At 35.6% G+C, this 15,892-nt stretch overlaps 1 protein-coding gene across 9 annotated transcripts in view; it reads left to right on the top strand.

Moving 5' to 3' along the window:
• The window catches only part of CACNA2D1 (calcium voltage-gated channel auxiliary subunit alpha2delta 1), a gene marked incomplete at both ends in the record, with an annotated part of 512,237 nt that overhangs the window by 285,409 nt on the left and 210,936 nt on the right, over window positions 1–15,892 (top strand). The gene's annotated exons all lie outside the window — the stretch shown is intronic.

Raw genomic sequence — 15,892 nt, 5'->3', positions numbered from 1 at the left:
CTTGCAAATGTGTTGTTTCTCTTTTGAAACATGTTTGTAAAGATAAAAAAAAAAAGCCCACTATGAAATGTTAAATAAGGAGGGCAGTACAGAATCAAAATATCCATTTTGATAAATTATATTCTTGCTTTGAGCAAAATATACATTTTTTTAGCACAGCTATTTGAAGCTCTTAAAATGTATGAATATTGGAATCCCATTATCTTACAGCTTACACTCTGTAAAATCTAATAAATTTTACATTTCTGCCCTTTTATTTCAAAATCTTAACTGTTTTTCATAGTTCTTTGTTCTGAGGGTTTTTGATTGTGGAATAAAGAGCATTCATTAAACTCAGGAGAGATGACAGAATTTAAGTTGCAATCAATCTGAAATATATGTTTCTTGGTTGCTAAATTCTTTTTTCATCATCTTTGTGCTGAGTGAAAATAACCAAATCATGTACTCAAGCTGACTTATGCCTGTTTCTTTGACTAGAAGGGTAATGAAACTACCTGTCAGAGAATGTCAATGTTTCTGTTATTTTAATATCATAGATGTTAATCTTAAGGCTTCCCAGAAGTCTCTAGTTTTTACAGAGTTTTCTCGGAAATTCTGATTCATAAAGTTATTCATATGATAACCTAGATTTTAATCTCAGGTTTCTTCTGTCTTACAGACTTCTAGTTCTAAATTCTGATTCATAATTAGTTACCAGTTTGTGGTGGCAAGGGGAAATGGGGGAAAACATGAATAATTTTAATGCATAAATGAGTATTCACATTGTACGCCATTTTCATCAAACCCTATTTTCTCATCTGAATGAACACAGAATAAGCACCAAGAGTTGTGGAACTTTAGAACATTGGATTCTCTGGCACTGGAAGCTTTGTATGGCTTACTTGCTGTTGTTTCCTTTCTCGGTACTCTCAAATGTCAAGGATATTTCAGTGATGATTATGAATTGTCTTGAGTCATGCCATGTGACTCACAGAAAAATACAGCAATGACAAGAAAAGCCAAGGTCTCTCTACTAAAGTACCGCTTGGCCATGTTGAAAGCTTTGTGAATTTAGAATGAAGATGGGCAATTGTACTATAATTCATAGCTCTGCTTGAGTGCCAAGGAGTCATATCTTTCAACAGCTTTCAAGTTCTTCAGGACACGTAAAATTCAAGGTTACTGTTGAGCAAATTAAATTCATCAAATACTTTGACTTCAAAGGGTATAAACATCTATTGTGTGGTTTGACAGAAAGTCTGTTGAATCATGTTAGTGCTAGTCAATTTGGTAACACAGAAACTGTAAAATTTAAGGAACTTTCACAACTTTATGTTTACAGAGAAAAAGTTCAAGCATATTTTCATGAAAAAGTGAAATTTAATTAGCTTTCCATTTCAATTCCCCTCTCCATCCCACTACAAAAGAAGAAAGAAAAAAAATTGTGATTAGTAGTGATGGATAGCTTGGTTATTACCTGTTACTTCAGATTGTATACATGAGTCTCGTTTTTTGGGAGAAAGATGGATTTATTTACTATTATACTAAAAATTGTAGTTCTTAATTATGCTTTTTAAGAGGTACAATGAATATAAATGGATATATATATATTTTTTTAATTAAGAAAAAGTAGGGTAGCAATATATTATTTGGGATGATAGAGTACAAGTTGATTACCCAGAAAATCTGGGAGAACTGATGTCTAAGTAGCTTGCAGATTGATTTCTGGGCTTCTCCCTCATTAAAAACTGATACATGGCAGGAGTTTAGCTGCTTTCAAGCTTCCCTGCAGCTTTATTTGTACCAGGCAGTTTGGTTACAAACGGTTTCCTGCTGGGATACCTGATACCAAAAGTAAAACCAAAAGGGCAGCAGGACAGGTAATTAAATAGGCATTACTGGTGTTGATTGTCACTAAATTTAAAAGCATGGTTTATTGCATTAAAGCAACAGTGTGGGCAGTTGACTGCATAGTGTGCCCACATGTCTTGTGTAAAATTATTTTTTATAATCTTGCCAGTAGGTATTTTGTAATGCCATCTTGGTATGATTTAATATTTTAAATCTTACATATTAGCACCGAGTCTTTAATGATATAAAATTCATTTGTTTCTAAACCTGCTTTTTTTTTTAAGTAAATTGAAATGTCCTAACAATTAGATGAGGGAGTAAATAAAATATTAGTAATACATGAATACTGACAGTGTATAAACAAATATACCATGCTGAATATATTTCTATCCAAATATAATATTTTGCTTCTGTATTTGAGTTTCTCCTTAACTTTTAGCTGTCTGTTTAGGCTGCCCTCTAGTGAAATATATAGTAATGAAGACAGTAATTTGTTACACCCTGTTTTCATGCTGGTGAAACCTTATTTTCTGTACCCTTTCCCTCTTTGATTATCATTTTCGTCTTTATGTCATCTGCATTATACTTGGGCTTGCTGGCAATAATCAGTGAGGGAGATTTGGAGAAGCACAGAGACCAATTTAGAGAAAATTCTAGCTTTGTTGAGATAATTTCCTTCTGCTAATGGCAAAAAAATACCATTTCAGAAGCTCACCGGGAAGGAACGTTGTTATTCAGAAACTGAGAGATTAGGATTTGGTATTGCCAAACTAAAGATGCTTGTTTGGTTTATTATTATATTTATTAAACATCCACAATTTAAAAATATATAGTATACTAGTGTGAAATTAGTAAATGAAAAAATGATGTTCATTTTTGCTCTAGAGGAAAATAGGGAAGCTTTGGTGTTACATAGATCTTGATTCCAATTCTATTTTGCTACTCACTAAGTAACTTTGAGAAGTTGGCTTACCTTCCTGAACCTCTGTTTCCTCATCTGTAAATTATAATGGTATACATATCTTTTTAAAAATAAATTTGTTTATTTTATTTAATTTTGGCTGCATTGGGTCTTCATTGCTGTGCCCGGGCTTTCTCTAGTTGTGGTGAGCGGGGGTACTCTTCGTTGCAGTGCCTGGGCTTCTCTTGTAGCAGAGCATGGGCTCTAGGTGCGTGGGCTTCAGTAGTTGTAGCGTGTGGGCTCAGTAGTTGTGGCTCGTGGGCTCTAGAGCTCAGGCTCAGTAGTTGTGGCTCACAGGCCTAGCCGCTCCACGGCATGTGGGATCTTCCTGGACCAGGGCTCCAACCCGTGTCCCCTGCATCGGCAAGTGGATTCTTAACCACTGCGCCACCAGGGAAGCCCTACATATCTTTAATATTGTATATGAACATTTCATGAGATAGTGTAGGTTTCCATACTAGATTGTCAGTAAATGGACATAACATTATTATCGTTATTATTGTTTATATCATGTTTTACAAAAGATAGCTCTACGAAGATTAACTGGCATTTATTTGTTGAATCATGTTTTATACATCCTTAAATTCAGTACAAGTCTTTTCAGTATTAGGTGAGCACACATATGTGCTTTATGTGTTGTATCGTTGTTTCCTCTACTGGGATGAGAAATCAGTGCTAATAATCTTAGGTTCTCTGTTCTCCTCTGTACACGTGTAAAACTCACATTTCTTAAGAAAATATTTCACTTAAAGTTTTGTGCTGGCAAATGTACAAAAAAAATCTTGAAAGAATGATATTAGATCATTGCCTATTGTCTATATATACAAATATATAATACTATGTATGAAGGTTGTGGAAACAGAGAGAGAGAGAGAGGGAGACAGTGACTATTTGAAGAATCTTTCTGTGTTTGCTCAGAAAACACCTTTGAAGACCTCTGCCCACTATATTTTTCAGTGTTCATCAGGCTTTGGTGACAGGAAGAACCTTATGACTCAGGGCAAAATTTCATTTATCCCTTTCATTGGACAAGGAGAATGATGTGACTTTCTCCCAGTCTGTCAAGAAATTCATGGCTAAATTTCATGCTTAATTACAGGATTATGGGGTTCTATAACAGTTATCCTTTTTCTCCTTCTAAGTTTTTAAAAATTATTATTGTTGAAGTATTTATTTTAACTGGCCTGTTGAATAGGTGTTTTGCAATTTGCTCTAAGAATGGAATTATATGTCTTAGAACAATGATGCTTAATGGGGGTTGGTGGATGGAGAGAGGAATTCAGAAGAATCTCCATCAAAGCATTTCAAATACAACTTTCTTGATATCCCTACACAAAATCCAGTTATAAATCAATGGCTGGTTAATTAAAAATCTATAAGTGGTCATACAAACATAGCTGAAAGCTGTGGTTAAAAGTTTTAAGGCACTGGAATTTGTGAAAGTGATGTTTTGCCACAAATAAGTTTATATTATACAGGTAGAGACCCAATGGTCTATTATACTCTTTTACATAATCTGTCATTTTTATTTTTTTAATTTTTATTTATTTTTAATTTTTAAAAATTTTTGGCTGCATTGGATCTTCGTTGCTGTGTGTGGGCTTTCTCTAGTTGCGGGGAGCGGGGGCTACTCTTTGATGCGGTGCATGGGCTTTTCATTGCGGTGGCTTCTCTTGTTGTGGAGCACGGGTTCTAGGCGCGCAGGCTTCAGTATTTGCAATACTCGGGCTCAGTAGTTGTGGCTCACGGGCTCTCGAGTGCAGCCTCAGTAGTTATGGCGCACGGGCTTAGTTGTTCCGCAGCATCTGGGATCCTCCTGGACCAGGGATCAAACCCATGTTCCCTGCACTGCCAGGTGGATTCTTAACCACTGCACCACCAGGGAAGTCCAATCTGTCATTTTTAGAAACTGCTGTATGTTCGAGTCATTTAAACGAAGAGTGAGGAAAAATGGTAAAATGAGCAAAGTTCAGTTGTGTTATTGAGTAATTGTCTTATCCTTACAGAAATTGGAGTTTATCTTCAATGACTAAATTATAGGAAATAAAATCTTAAAAATAGATTTATATTTATTTTATTAATTATGTGTAATTTATTACTTAGTTCTTTCCAACTTGCTTTGTTTTTTTATACATGACTAGTTTGCCTTTAGTTTGGAAATTGTGTCCAGAATTTTTATGGCAGATGGTCCTGAGTCCTTTTCATAGACTAGCTAGCTTCCTAATGATCTTAACAAAATGACCAATGGCAACAGGATGAGCATTGCTTAGGGGTGGCTTAAAACACTTAGTTTACAGGTTCTAACAAGTTGTCAGCCTTTTGTGTATTTTTGATAACAGGAATGTCCTCGGTCTGGGAAAGTTATACCATTTGACCTAGTGTGGGAGTTTAGAAGGTCAAATAAACTACAGTTTGAATATGTGTAAATACCTGACTTGTCAGGTCATGGATATCAATTTAGGTGATCTGTGGGATTGTAGATATGACAGCCATCTTTCTCTAACCATCAAAAATTAACATACTACTGCTGTTACGAATGCAGCTGTTTTGATGACGTCTTAATGTATTTCAAAATGAGAATTAAATGAGCAATGCCAGATAAATATATAAGTAAAGTTGAGAATATCATTGAAGCATACAATGCATTTGATTAAGGATTTATTCCACTTTGCAAAAGAAACATTCCTTGGCCTTCCTGGGTAGTTAAGTTTTCTAAAGTCTGGAGCAGTTTGTAATTTTGATGTCACTCCTTTGAGATCATTGTTCGAAATTTCATTTCCAAGCTAGTGTTCAATGATACAGCATCCTTCTCCCCTCCAAAAAAATTCCTGCAACACATTTACTTTTTAAATTGTTGGTAATAATATAAAATATACTTAAATGATATTATAGTATCTTACAAATTAGTGTTGCCAGATTTAGCACATAAAAAGACAGCATGCCCAGTTACATTTGAATTTCAGATAAACAAAATATATATCTCTTTTGTATAAGTTTGAACATTGTTTTAACTAAAAAAAAATCCATCATCAGAAATTCAAATTTAATTGATCTCTATTTTATCTGGAAAACTGTATTTTAAATACTAACATTAAGTTCTTAAATGAAAATTCTTAGCTCAACCTTTCCTCAACTTCCTATGTTTACTATTTCTTTTTTTGCATAATCTCCAAGCAATTTCTAAACAATACTAGTTCAATCATATAACAGTAACTTTTGTATCATTTATTTGATAGCGAATGGACATTATGTATATTAATATTTATCAGTTTGATTAGTCATTTTTAGGTTCATCTTGCACTCTGTTGATATATAGCTTGACAAATTTACCTTTAAAATGTAAAATATAGAGGATAATTTCACTTGATCGGCTTTCAGTTTACTTGTTCCTCTTCGGTGTTTCTAGAGCTGCTATTTTTACCAAACAAATAATCCATGAAAGTGGCCAAAATATACAACAGATTGGAGGAAAAAACACAGCCTTCTAATTTTTTAGGGAGGAAATTGTGTCTGTAAAGGTTAATTGGCTGCTAATATATTCCATTCCTACTTCTCACCTGGGTAGTGACTTTGAAATATCTTTATTCTTTAAATGTAAAATATTTTTCATACTGAGTTTCTTATGTACTGGGAGAGAAGTCATTTTGATCAAAAGATGAGTATGTCAATGCGTTCCTTTGTTCGGTAACACATCTGGAAGCATAGTTTAAAATGTAGACAACTCTATAATTGGCTTGGCTTTTCTGCAGGATTTCTGCTCTCCATTGAAGTGACACCAGCATCTTATGATTGAAGTAACTTCATTTAGCCAAGTCCTTTAGCTGGTCAATCTATCTTTTTCCTCAATTTTTTGTTTAAAACCTATCTAAATTTTATTATTTACACTTAACCAAGATGAATGCCTTTTTTTATTTTTAGGACATTTTTATTTGCTATTTCAACCTTCTCTTATACTATTCTATTTATGTAATTACATCACTGAAACAAATATACTTTGGGTACTTAAGTAATGGCCTTGATTATAGTTGTATAAAATAGTCTTAGAATAATTTGAATACTACAAAGTAATATTATATATTATTTATATATTATCTAATACATCCTTAAAATTTCAAAGTTCTTTCAGATAAATCATAACATTAAATTATCACTGCAAGGGCTTCCCTGGTGGCGCAGTGGTTGAGAGTCCGCCTGCCGATGCAGGGGACACGGGTTCGTGCCCCGGTCCGGGAGGATCCCACATGCCGCGGAGCGGCTGGGCCCGTGAGCCATGGCCGCTGAGCCTGCGTGTCCGGAGCCTGTGCTGCGCAACGGGAGAGGCCACAACAGTGAGAGGCTAGCATACAGCAAAAAAAAAAAAAAAAAAAAAAAAAAAAAAATTATCACTGCAACCCTTTGAAGTTGGAGTTCTTTGCGTAGCTGAAAATGAGAAGACAAAACAACTTTGGCCATACTAACTTATTTGTTTGCTGCCACAGGGTAAGAATTGGACCAAGGAATAGAATTCTGAAAGTATGTCTGAGGAACGGAGCACGATCCACAGAATTCCCTTTCCCTGTCCCTCCTTTTAAAACTTTTGGACAACAGATGAAATGCAGTATACAACTTAACTAGGACTATGTTGGGAGTCTTTTGGATTACTTGAGAATCTTTTGGATTGTGGCTTTCATAAATTAACACGTTAACATGTTTTAATTAGAGACAAGTTATATCTGAATCAGTGAACAGTTTGAATTTAAAAAGCTCTTTGAAATATGACTTAAATACAATTACTGAAACTAGGCTAATGAAGTATAGGCTACTAGGAATTTTTTTGTTTCCTTCCAAAGCAATTATATATTATTCAAATGGAAAGGAGTGCTTCTAAAATGTCAGAAATTATTCCATTTATTTCTTCTGCAGTAACCTTTCTTTCTTTGTACTGTGAGCAAAATTATTTTCACACAAAGGTAGTTCAAATTATTTAAACTGTAATCTGTCCCCTAGAAAAAACACTTTCATTTCTACTCCAGTTAAATGCAAATGAATGGCGTTCCATTATATTAATGAAAGGTAGCAGCGGTTGATCTGGAGCAGTTCATTTCTGCCATAATGGAGAGATTGCCAGACTTTGTGTGGTAGGAGGGAAGGGGTTGATTTAAGCTAGTTTGAGGATGCTTCTTTCTCAACACATCCCTCCTCAGAAGCAGAGTTACTATTTTTCAGAGATGAATGAATATACTTTGAGTTGACATTTCAAGACATAAAGAAAAATAATGATGTTGCAATTCTTCTTTTACATGTTTCTACAGAAATATGTCAGAGACATTTCCAATGGCGGGACGGGGTGGGGAGTGGGGAGAAGCAGCTTTGCCTTTGTTTTTTAGAATTGAAAGATGTCTCTCTGAGTTCTGTTGGATGTTCACATGAGAAGAGAAGCAAATCTATCAAAGATTCACTGAGAAAAATAGATGAGCACACAGCTCCTAGGTCTTATGTGACCTAAAGAAAAACAGTTACTTAGTGGAAACATCAAAATATATAGATGGAAGAATTCTAGAGACCAAAGTTGTCAAATGACTCAGCATTTTACAGATGAAGAACCGAAGCCTCAGGAAGTCATACTGCCAACTAGTCAGTGCTTAAAATCATTTGTTGATTTAGCCACACGCTCGGTAAAACGCTCACATTGAGCCACATTTCTAAAACACTTACTCTGTGACTCTGGTAGAGGTTGGTTCCCTGCCCACAACTACTCAGGGCACACACACAGTTGTATAGCTTCCTACTCTAAGCACCTGCAGATATTTGCCTGAGGGCTTTCTGTGGTGGCAGGAATTTGCAGAACACTTCCAACCAGTGATGACTCTTTGGATATAACAATGTTGAGCCATGTTGTAAACCTCCCAGCAGTTCTTGGAGGAACTTTGTTGCCCATCTGCTTTTTAGAACACCATGTTTTGAATTTCTTCAACTCCATGCCTCACTTCTCCACTTTGCTAGTGGTATTTGCTGGGATCAGCTCCCCAATAAAACCTAGTTTTAGTGTCTGCTTCTGGAGAACCAAGCCTAAGGCAGTGCTAGAAAGCTGTCCATAAGGAACTCGTCTGTGGAGGATAAAGATCATTAAGCAGAGGAGGGCAGGCTTGTCCAATAGTCCCTGGCACCTAACTGTGGTGGGCCTGTAGCCACACGTTGAACCCAAAGATAAGGGGAACTGTCTGTCCCCTCATAGGGCTCAGACATGTGGACAGAATATAGTGTGGTAAGTGTAAGGACTGCAGAAGGGGTTCTGGCTGATCTTTGGATCAAACGTTCACTCCTTACTTCCATGTAACAAACCAGTAAGGTAGCTACTGTTGTTCTCCCTGATTTATAGAGGAGAAAAATATCAGAAGGTGCTGTGAAAAGCATTAACAGGGATACCTAATTTTGACTTGAAGTGGGAAAGCTGGGGAAGTTTTCCACAACAAGGAAAGCTTCCTGGATGTAATTTAGGTATGGAAAGAATTTATTCCAGAGTTCCAGATAGGAAGGACGGCATGTTCTGGTCTGCTCTAGAATTTCTCCCAGACACATCTTCCCTTTCCCACTGTGTTTTCTACCTGTAAGGGGAGCCAGGTCATATACATTTCATTTCACTCTTAGATCTCCCCTTTAGCATTTTTCAGTGTTTAGACTTCCTAGTTTCATCTTTCTATATAAAGTTATCCATTTTTGAAGTTTGTAAATCTCCTTTCTACTTTAACAAGCCACCTGGCTTTTAAGACTGTTGCCTCATAGAGGCAATACAATAACAACCAAATAAATAAAAACAACCAATAAAATAACAACCAAACGCACACACATATACATGCACGCACACACACACACACACACACACACACACACACACACACACACAATGCATCAGAGTAGAGAAAAAGTATATAGCCTTTAAAAAGCTTCAAATAAGTTAAAACATAGACCACTTTCACTCTTATAAGAAACCAAGGAGGAATTCCAAGTGGACTGTGATCTCAGAGTTCCGAGTCTCAGAGTTCCGAACACAATATCCAGGCTATACAATGATGTGTTTGTATTAGCCAAAATTTTCACTGTCTGAAAATAGTGAGGAGTTGGGATGGAGGGGAAAGAGGGGTGGGAAGTCCAACAAGAAATATGATACTGAGATACAAGGTTAATTAAATTTTTACCAATTTATTATTTTCAAGAAGATCACAGCTATTGTATATCCAAGGAATTTTGTAAAGTTTAAATGATATATGTAAATGCCTGTCTCATAATGGACACAGGACAAATATCTCTTCTTCTCCTCCTTCTTTCCCATCCTACATAGCCCCTCAAATCCAGTGAAAGATGAGTTAAATTGATGTAGTGATTACCAATTTACTGTTCTTTGAAGGTCTGATTTTAGCTAAATTATTTTATACTCAGTAATTCAATGGCCATAGTGTAAGTCTGTATATTTTGCTTTAGCATGATCATATTCTGAAGTTGATAATGATTAATTTGGAAAGGGAGTGCTAATATTACGTTTGGAAAAATTAATACAACTCTATTACTAGGACATCATATATTGTTATGATCAAGTGCTGTTAACTTTGATCATGAGTCAGGAAAATCTGTGAGTTGTCTAAATCAATAGGAAGAAGCATAGAAAATGGAATATTTTGGTGGATTAAATTTTAATGTGTTAGTTGATTATACCCCAAGCTTCATTAGAAACACAGATAAAGGAGATTAAAGCAAGGTCCTCAGTATTAGAGATATGTTTGTTGAATTCTCGACTGAGTTTCCAGGGAGATTTGGTGGATGAAAATAACATATTTATCTCTTATATTCTACTTTGGCTTTTATCCTATAGTTTAAATAATATATTTATCGATATCCTTTGGGACACTAAAAAAGCTTACAGGCAGATTCTTATTAAAGTTTATCAGATGCAGAAATAAATTGCTATAGCTCTTAATGTTTAATAGGAATTGATCTCCTCTGAAGTTCAAGAACACGGAACTCTGAGATCACAGTCCACTTGGAATTCCTCCTTGGTTTCTTATAAGAGTGAAAGTGGTCTATGTTTTAACTTATTTGAAGCTTTTTAAAGGCTATATACTTTTACACTACTCTGATGCATTGTGTGTGTGTGTGTGTGTGTGTGCGTGCATGTATATGTGTGTGCGTTTGGTTGTTATTTTTACTCTAGAATTTCTAAAATAGTTCCTTATAAGCTCATGATGGTCATTTATCCATTTATCTGTCCATTCAGTGGTAGTTCATACAGTTCAGACAATAGCATCGAATATACACATAATAGAACGTGTCTCTACTTAAAACAATTTTTCTCTCCGTTTTTAAAAAAAATTCTTATTTTATGTAGAAGTAATGAACATTTTATGTAGAAGAAATGAATTTGGTGAATATTATGTGTTTTTTTAATCTAGGATGATAGTTCCAATTGTGTCATGAGCCTCATAATAAGTATAGCTTGGGGCTTGAGTACGTGAGCATGTTTGTAATTAGGTCATTAAACATAGTAAGACACCTGAGTTTATTCTCTCTTGCTTTGGTGGCTCTTAGAGGGCCTTGCTTGTTGATTGGTTACTGTGGTGGACCAGGTATTAAGTAGTACTTCAATTTACGAGCACCATAATGGCAACTTAAAAAAAAAAAACTATATTGCAAATATATACTGGCAGTTAACTGATAAATACTATAAGATGGTGTTTGCTTAAAGTAACAGAAGCAAGTTTTTTTAAAGGAAAGCCAAAATTAGTTTCTAGTTTTTTCTTCCAGTAAGCTAAAGAAATTAGTATTAAATTCAATTCACATTTTAAAACAAATGGTAAGGCGATGTTAAAAGAACAGCTAAGACGACTGAATGTGCCTCAAAGATTATTAGCCATTCTCTTTATTATTAGGTGGACATTGAGTATATAAAGAACTCACTGTCTCTAAGAAGTAGATCATTCCGCATTCATAGCAGCAGGATATGGGAGGAGTAAGTATTCGATTAGGGATAAGAAGACCTCTGTTAGTCTCGGATTGACTACTGTTAGTCTTGGCTTTCAAATATACAAAATTGAGATTGATAATATCTTACTCACTGATTTAATTTTAACAGTCAGGTTCTCAAAAAAGCACATGTATTTAGGTTTCTAGCACAGAGCTTGGCATATATACAAAGCTCAATATATATTTATTCTTCTGAATGAACACTGAGAGTTCAGAGAAGGAATAGATATGTGTATTTTTTCATTATAATCGTTGATCATTGAGCAGCCTCTTAGCAACAGCATTCTACTTTCCTCTTCTTTGATAGAAACTGTGATACTCAAGCATATAATGAAAATTTATGTAGTCATTCCATGCTGTATGGTGCAACTAATTTCTAAAGGCTAGTGAGTTGAGGTAAAGAAATTGATAGAAATTATTTTTTAATGGTAATTACTTGCTGATTTACTGGTCACAAAATATTAACTTGACAAAAGAGATTTTTTACCTTTAGTTCATTCGAGAAGTGTTAGAAAAATATTAATGGTTTCTCTTTATATATGAGCTAAGAAAATTTTCATCTCGTGCGTTCTTTGATTTTTTTTGTTTTAATCTTCTACTAGAATTTTAAATTTTAGACAAAAAAAGATGCCACAGCACACCTGGATTTTTATCCTACAAATCTTCTTCTTTGCAAACCACTGAACGTGATTAAAGAGAAGATGGACACACAGGAAAGACAAGGGATGAAGGAATGGGATCTTTCAGGATGCAGGAGGGGCTGACATCCAAGACACAGAGAGGGGAGTTCAGTCTAGAACAGTTATAGTCTAATAATGCCACCAACAGAAATTAAAGTTCAATCAAATACTATTGACTGTTAGTAACAGGAAATTAGAATGGAAAAACACATTGTAGGTAGTGTGGTATTTGCATTAGTACTATCAGTTGTAGGAGTCAGCACCTTGTAACAAGCTTAAGAAAAAAAAAATTATTGGTTCTGTCATGAAGAAGCCAACAGATACAGGTAGCCTCTGACACAAGATTCAGGTTGTTTTTTTTTTTTTAACATCTTTATTAGAGTATAATTGCTTTACAGTGGTGTGTTAGTTTCTGCTTTATAACAAAGTGAATCAGTTATACATATACATATATTCCCATAACTCTTCCCTCTTGCATCTCCCTCCCTCCCACCCTCCCTATCCCACCCCTCCAGGTGGTCACAAAGCACCAAGCCGATCTCCCTGTGCTCTGCGGCTGCTTCCCACTAGCTATCTACCTTACGTTTGGTAGTGTATCTATGTCCATGCCACTCTCTCGCTTTGTCACAGCTTACCCTTCCCCCTCCCCGTATCCTCAAGTCCATTCTCTAGTAGGTCTGTGTCTTTATTCCTGTCTTACCCCTAGGTTCTTTATGACATTTTTTTCTTAAATTCCATATATATGTGTTAGCATATGGTATTTGTCTTTCTCCTTCTGACTTACTTCACTCTGTATGACAGACTCTAGGTCTATCCACGTCATTACAAATAGCTCAATTTCGTTTCTTTTTATGGCTGAGTAATATTCCATTGTATATTTGTGCCACATCTTCTTTATCCATTCATCCGATGATGGGCACTTAGGTTGTTTCCATCTCCGGGCTATTGTAAATAGAGCTGCAATGAATATTTTGGTACATGACTCTTTTTGAATTTCGGTTTTCTCAGGGTATATGCCCAGTAGTGGGATTGCTGGGTCATATGGTAGTTTTTTAAGGAACCTCCATACTGTTCTCCATAGTGGCTGTACCAATTCACATTCCCACCAGCAGTGCAAGAGTGTCCCCTTTTCTCCACACCCTCTCCAGCATTTATTGTTTCTAGATTTTTTGATGATGGCCATTCTAACTGGTGTGAGATGATATCTCATTGTAGTTTTGACTTGCATTTCTCTAATGATCAATGATGTTGAGCATTCTTTCATAGGTTTGTTGGCAATCTGTATATCTTCTTTGGAGAAATGTCTATTTAGGTCTTCTGCCCATTTTTGGATTGGGTTGTTTGTTTTATTGATATTGAGCTGTATGAGTTGCTTATAAATTTTGGAGATTAATCGTTTGTCAGTTGCTTCATTTGCAAATATTTTCTCCCATTCTGAGGGTTGTCTTTTGGTCTTGTTTATGGTTTCCTTTGCTGTGCAAAAGCTTTGAAGTTTCATTAGGTCCCATTTGTTTATTTTTATTTCCATTTCTCTAGGAGGTGGGTCAAAAAGGATCTTGCTGTGATTTATGTCATAGAGTGTTCTTCCTATGTTTTCCTCTAAGAGTTTGATAGTTTCTGGCCTTACATTTATGTCTTTAATCCATTTTGAGCTTATTTTTGTGTATGGTGTTAGGGAGTGATCTAATCTCATACTTTTACATGTACCTGTCCAGTTTTCCCAGCACCACTTATTGAAGAGGCTGTCCTTTCTCCACTGTACATTCCTGCCTCCTTTATCAAATATAAGGTGACCATATGTGCATGGGTTTATCTCTGGGCTTTCTATCCTGTTCCACTGATCTATATTTCTGTTTTTGTGCCCATACCATACCGTCTTGATTACTGTAGCTTTGTAGTATAGTCTGAAGTCAGGGAGCCTGATTCCTCCAGCTCCGTTTTTCGTTCTCAAGATTGCTTTGGCTATTCGGGGTCTTTTGTGTTTCCATACAAATTGTGAAATTTTTTGTTCTAGTTCTGTGAAAAATGCCAGTGGTAGTTGGATAGGGATTGCATTGAAGCTGTAGATTGCTTTGGGTAATACAGTCATTTTCACAATGTTAATTCTTCCAATCCAAGAACATGGTATATCTCTCCATCTATTTGTATCATCTTTAATTTCTTTCATCAGTGTCTTATAATTTTCTGCATACAGGTCTTTTCTCTCCTTAGGTTTATTCCTAGATATTTTATTCTTTTTGTTGCAATGGTAAATAGGAGTGTTTTCTTGATTTCACTTTCAGATTTTTCATCATGAGTGTATAGGAATGCCAGAGATTTCTGTGCATTAATTTTGTATCCTGCCACTTTAACAAATTCATTGATTAGCTCTAGTAGTTTTCTGGTAGCATCTTTAGGATTCTCTATGTATAGTATCATGTCATTTGCAAACAGTAACAGCTTTACTTCTTTTCCGATTTGGATTCCTTTTATTTCCTTTTCTTCTCTGATTGCTGTGGCTAAAACTTCCAAAACGATGTTGAATAAGAGTGGTGAGAGTGGGCAACCTTGTCTTGTTCCTGATCTTAGTGGATATGCTTTCAGTTTTTCACCATTGAGGACGATTTTGGCTGTGGGTTTGTCATATATGGCCTTTATTGTGTTGAGGAAAGTTCCCTCTAAGCCTACTTTCTGGAGGGTTTTTATCATAAATGGGTGTTGAATTTTGTCAAAAGCTTTCTCTGCATCTATTGAGATGATCATATGGTTTTTCTCCTTCAATTTGTTAATATGGTTTATCACATTGATTGATTTGCGTATATTGAAGAATCCTTGCATTCCTGGAATAAACCCCACTTGATCATGGTGTAAGATCCTTTTAATGTGCTGTTGGATTCTGTTTGCTAGTATTTTGTTGAGAATTTTTGCATCTATGTTCATCAGTGATATTGGCCTGTAGATTTCTTTCTTTGTGATATCCTTGTCTGGTTTGGGTATCAAGGTGATGGTGGCCTCATAGAATGAGTTTGGGAGTGTTCCTCCCTCTGCTGTATTTTGGGAGAGTTTGAGAAGGATAGATGTTAGCTCTTCTCTAAATGTTTGATAGAATTCGCCTGTGAAGCCATCTGGTCCTGGGCTTTTGTTTGTTGGAAGATTTTTAATCACAGTTTCAATTTCAGTGCTTGTGAGTGGTCTGTTCATATTTTCTATTTCTTCCTGATTCAGTCTTGGCAGGTTGTGCATTTCTAAGAATTTGTCCATTTCTTCCAGGTTGTCCATTTTATTGGCATAGAGTTGCTTGTAGTAATCTGTCATGATCCTTTGTGTTTCTGCAGTGTCAGTTGTTACTTCTCCTTTTTCATTTCTAATTCTATTGATTTGAGTCTTCTCCCTGTTTTTCTTGATGAATCTGGCTAATGGTTTATCAATTATTTTTATCTTCTCAAAG

Source organism: Leucopleurus acutus (genome assembly GCF_964270905.1).
Source record: "Leucopleurus acutus genome assembly, chromosome: 9".
In the NCBI taxonomy this organism is placed as follows: Eukaryota; Metazoa; Chordata; class Mammalia; order Artiodactyla; family Delphinidae; genus Leucopleurus; species Leucopleurus acutus.
This window is presented reverse-complemented; position numbering and strand designations above follow the sequence as displayed.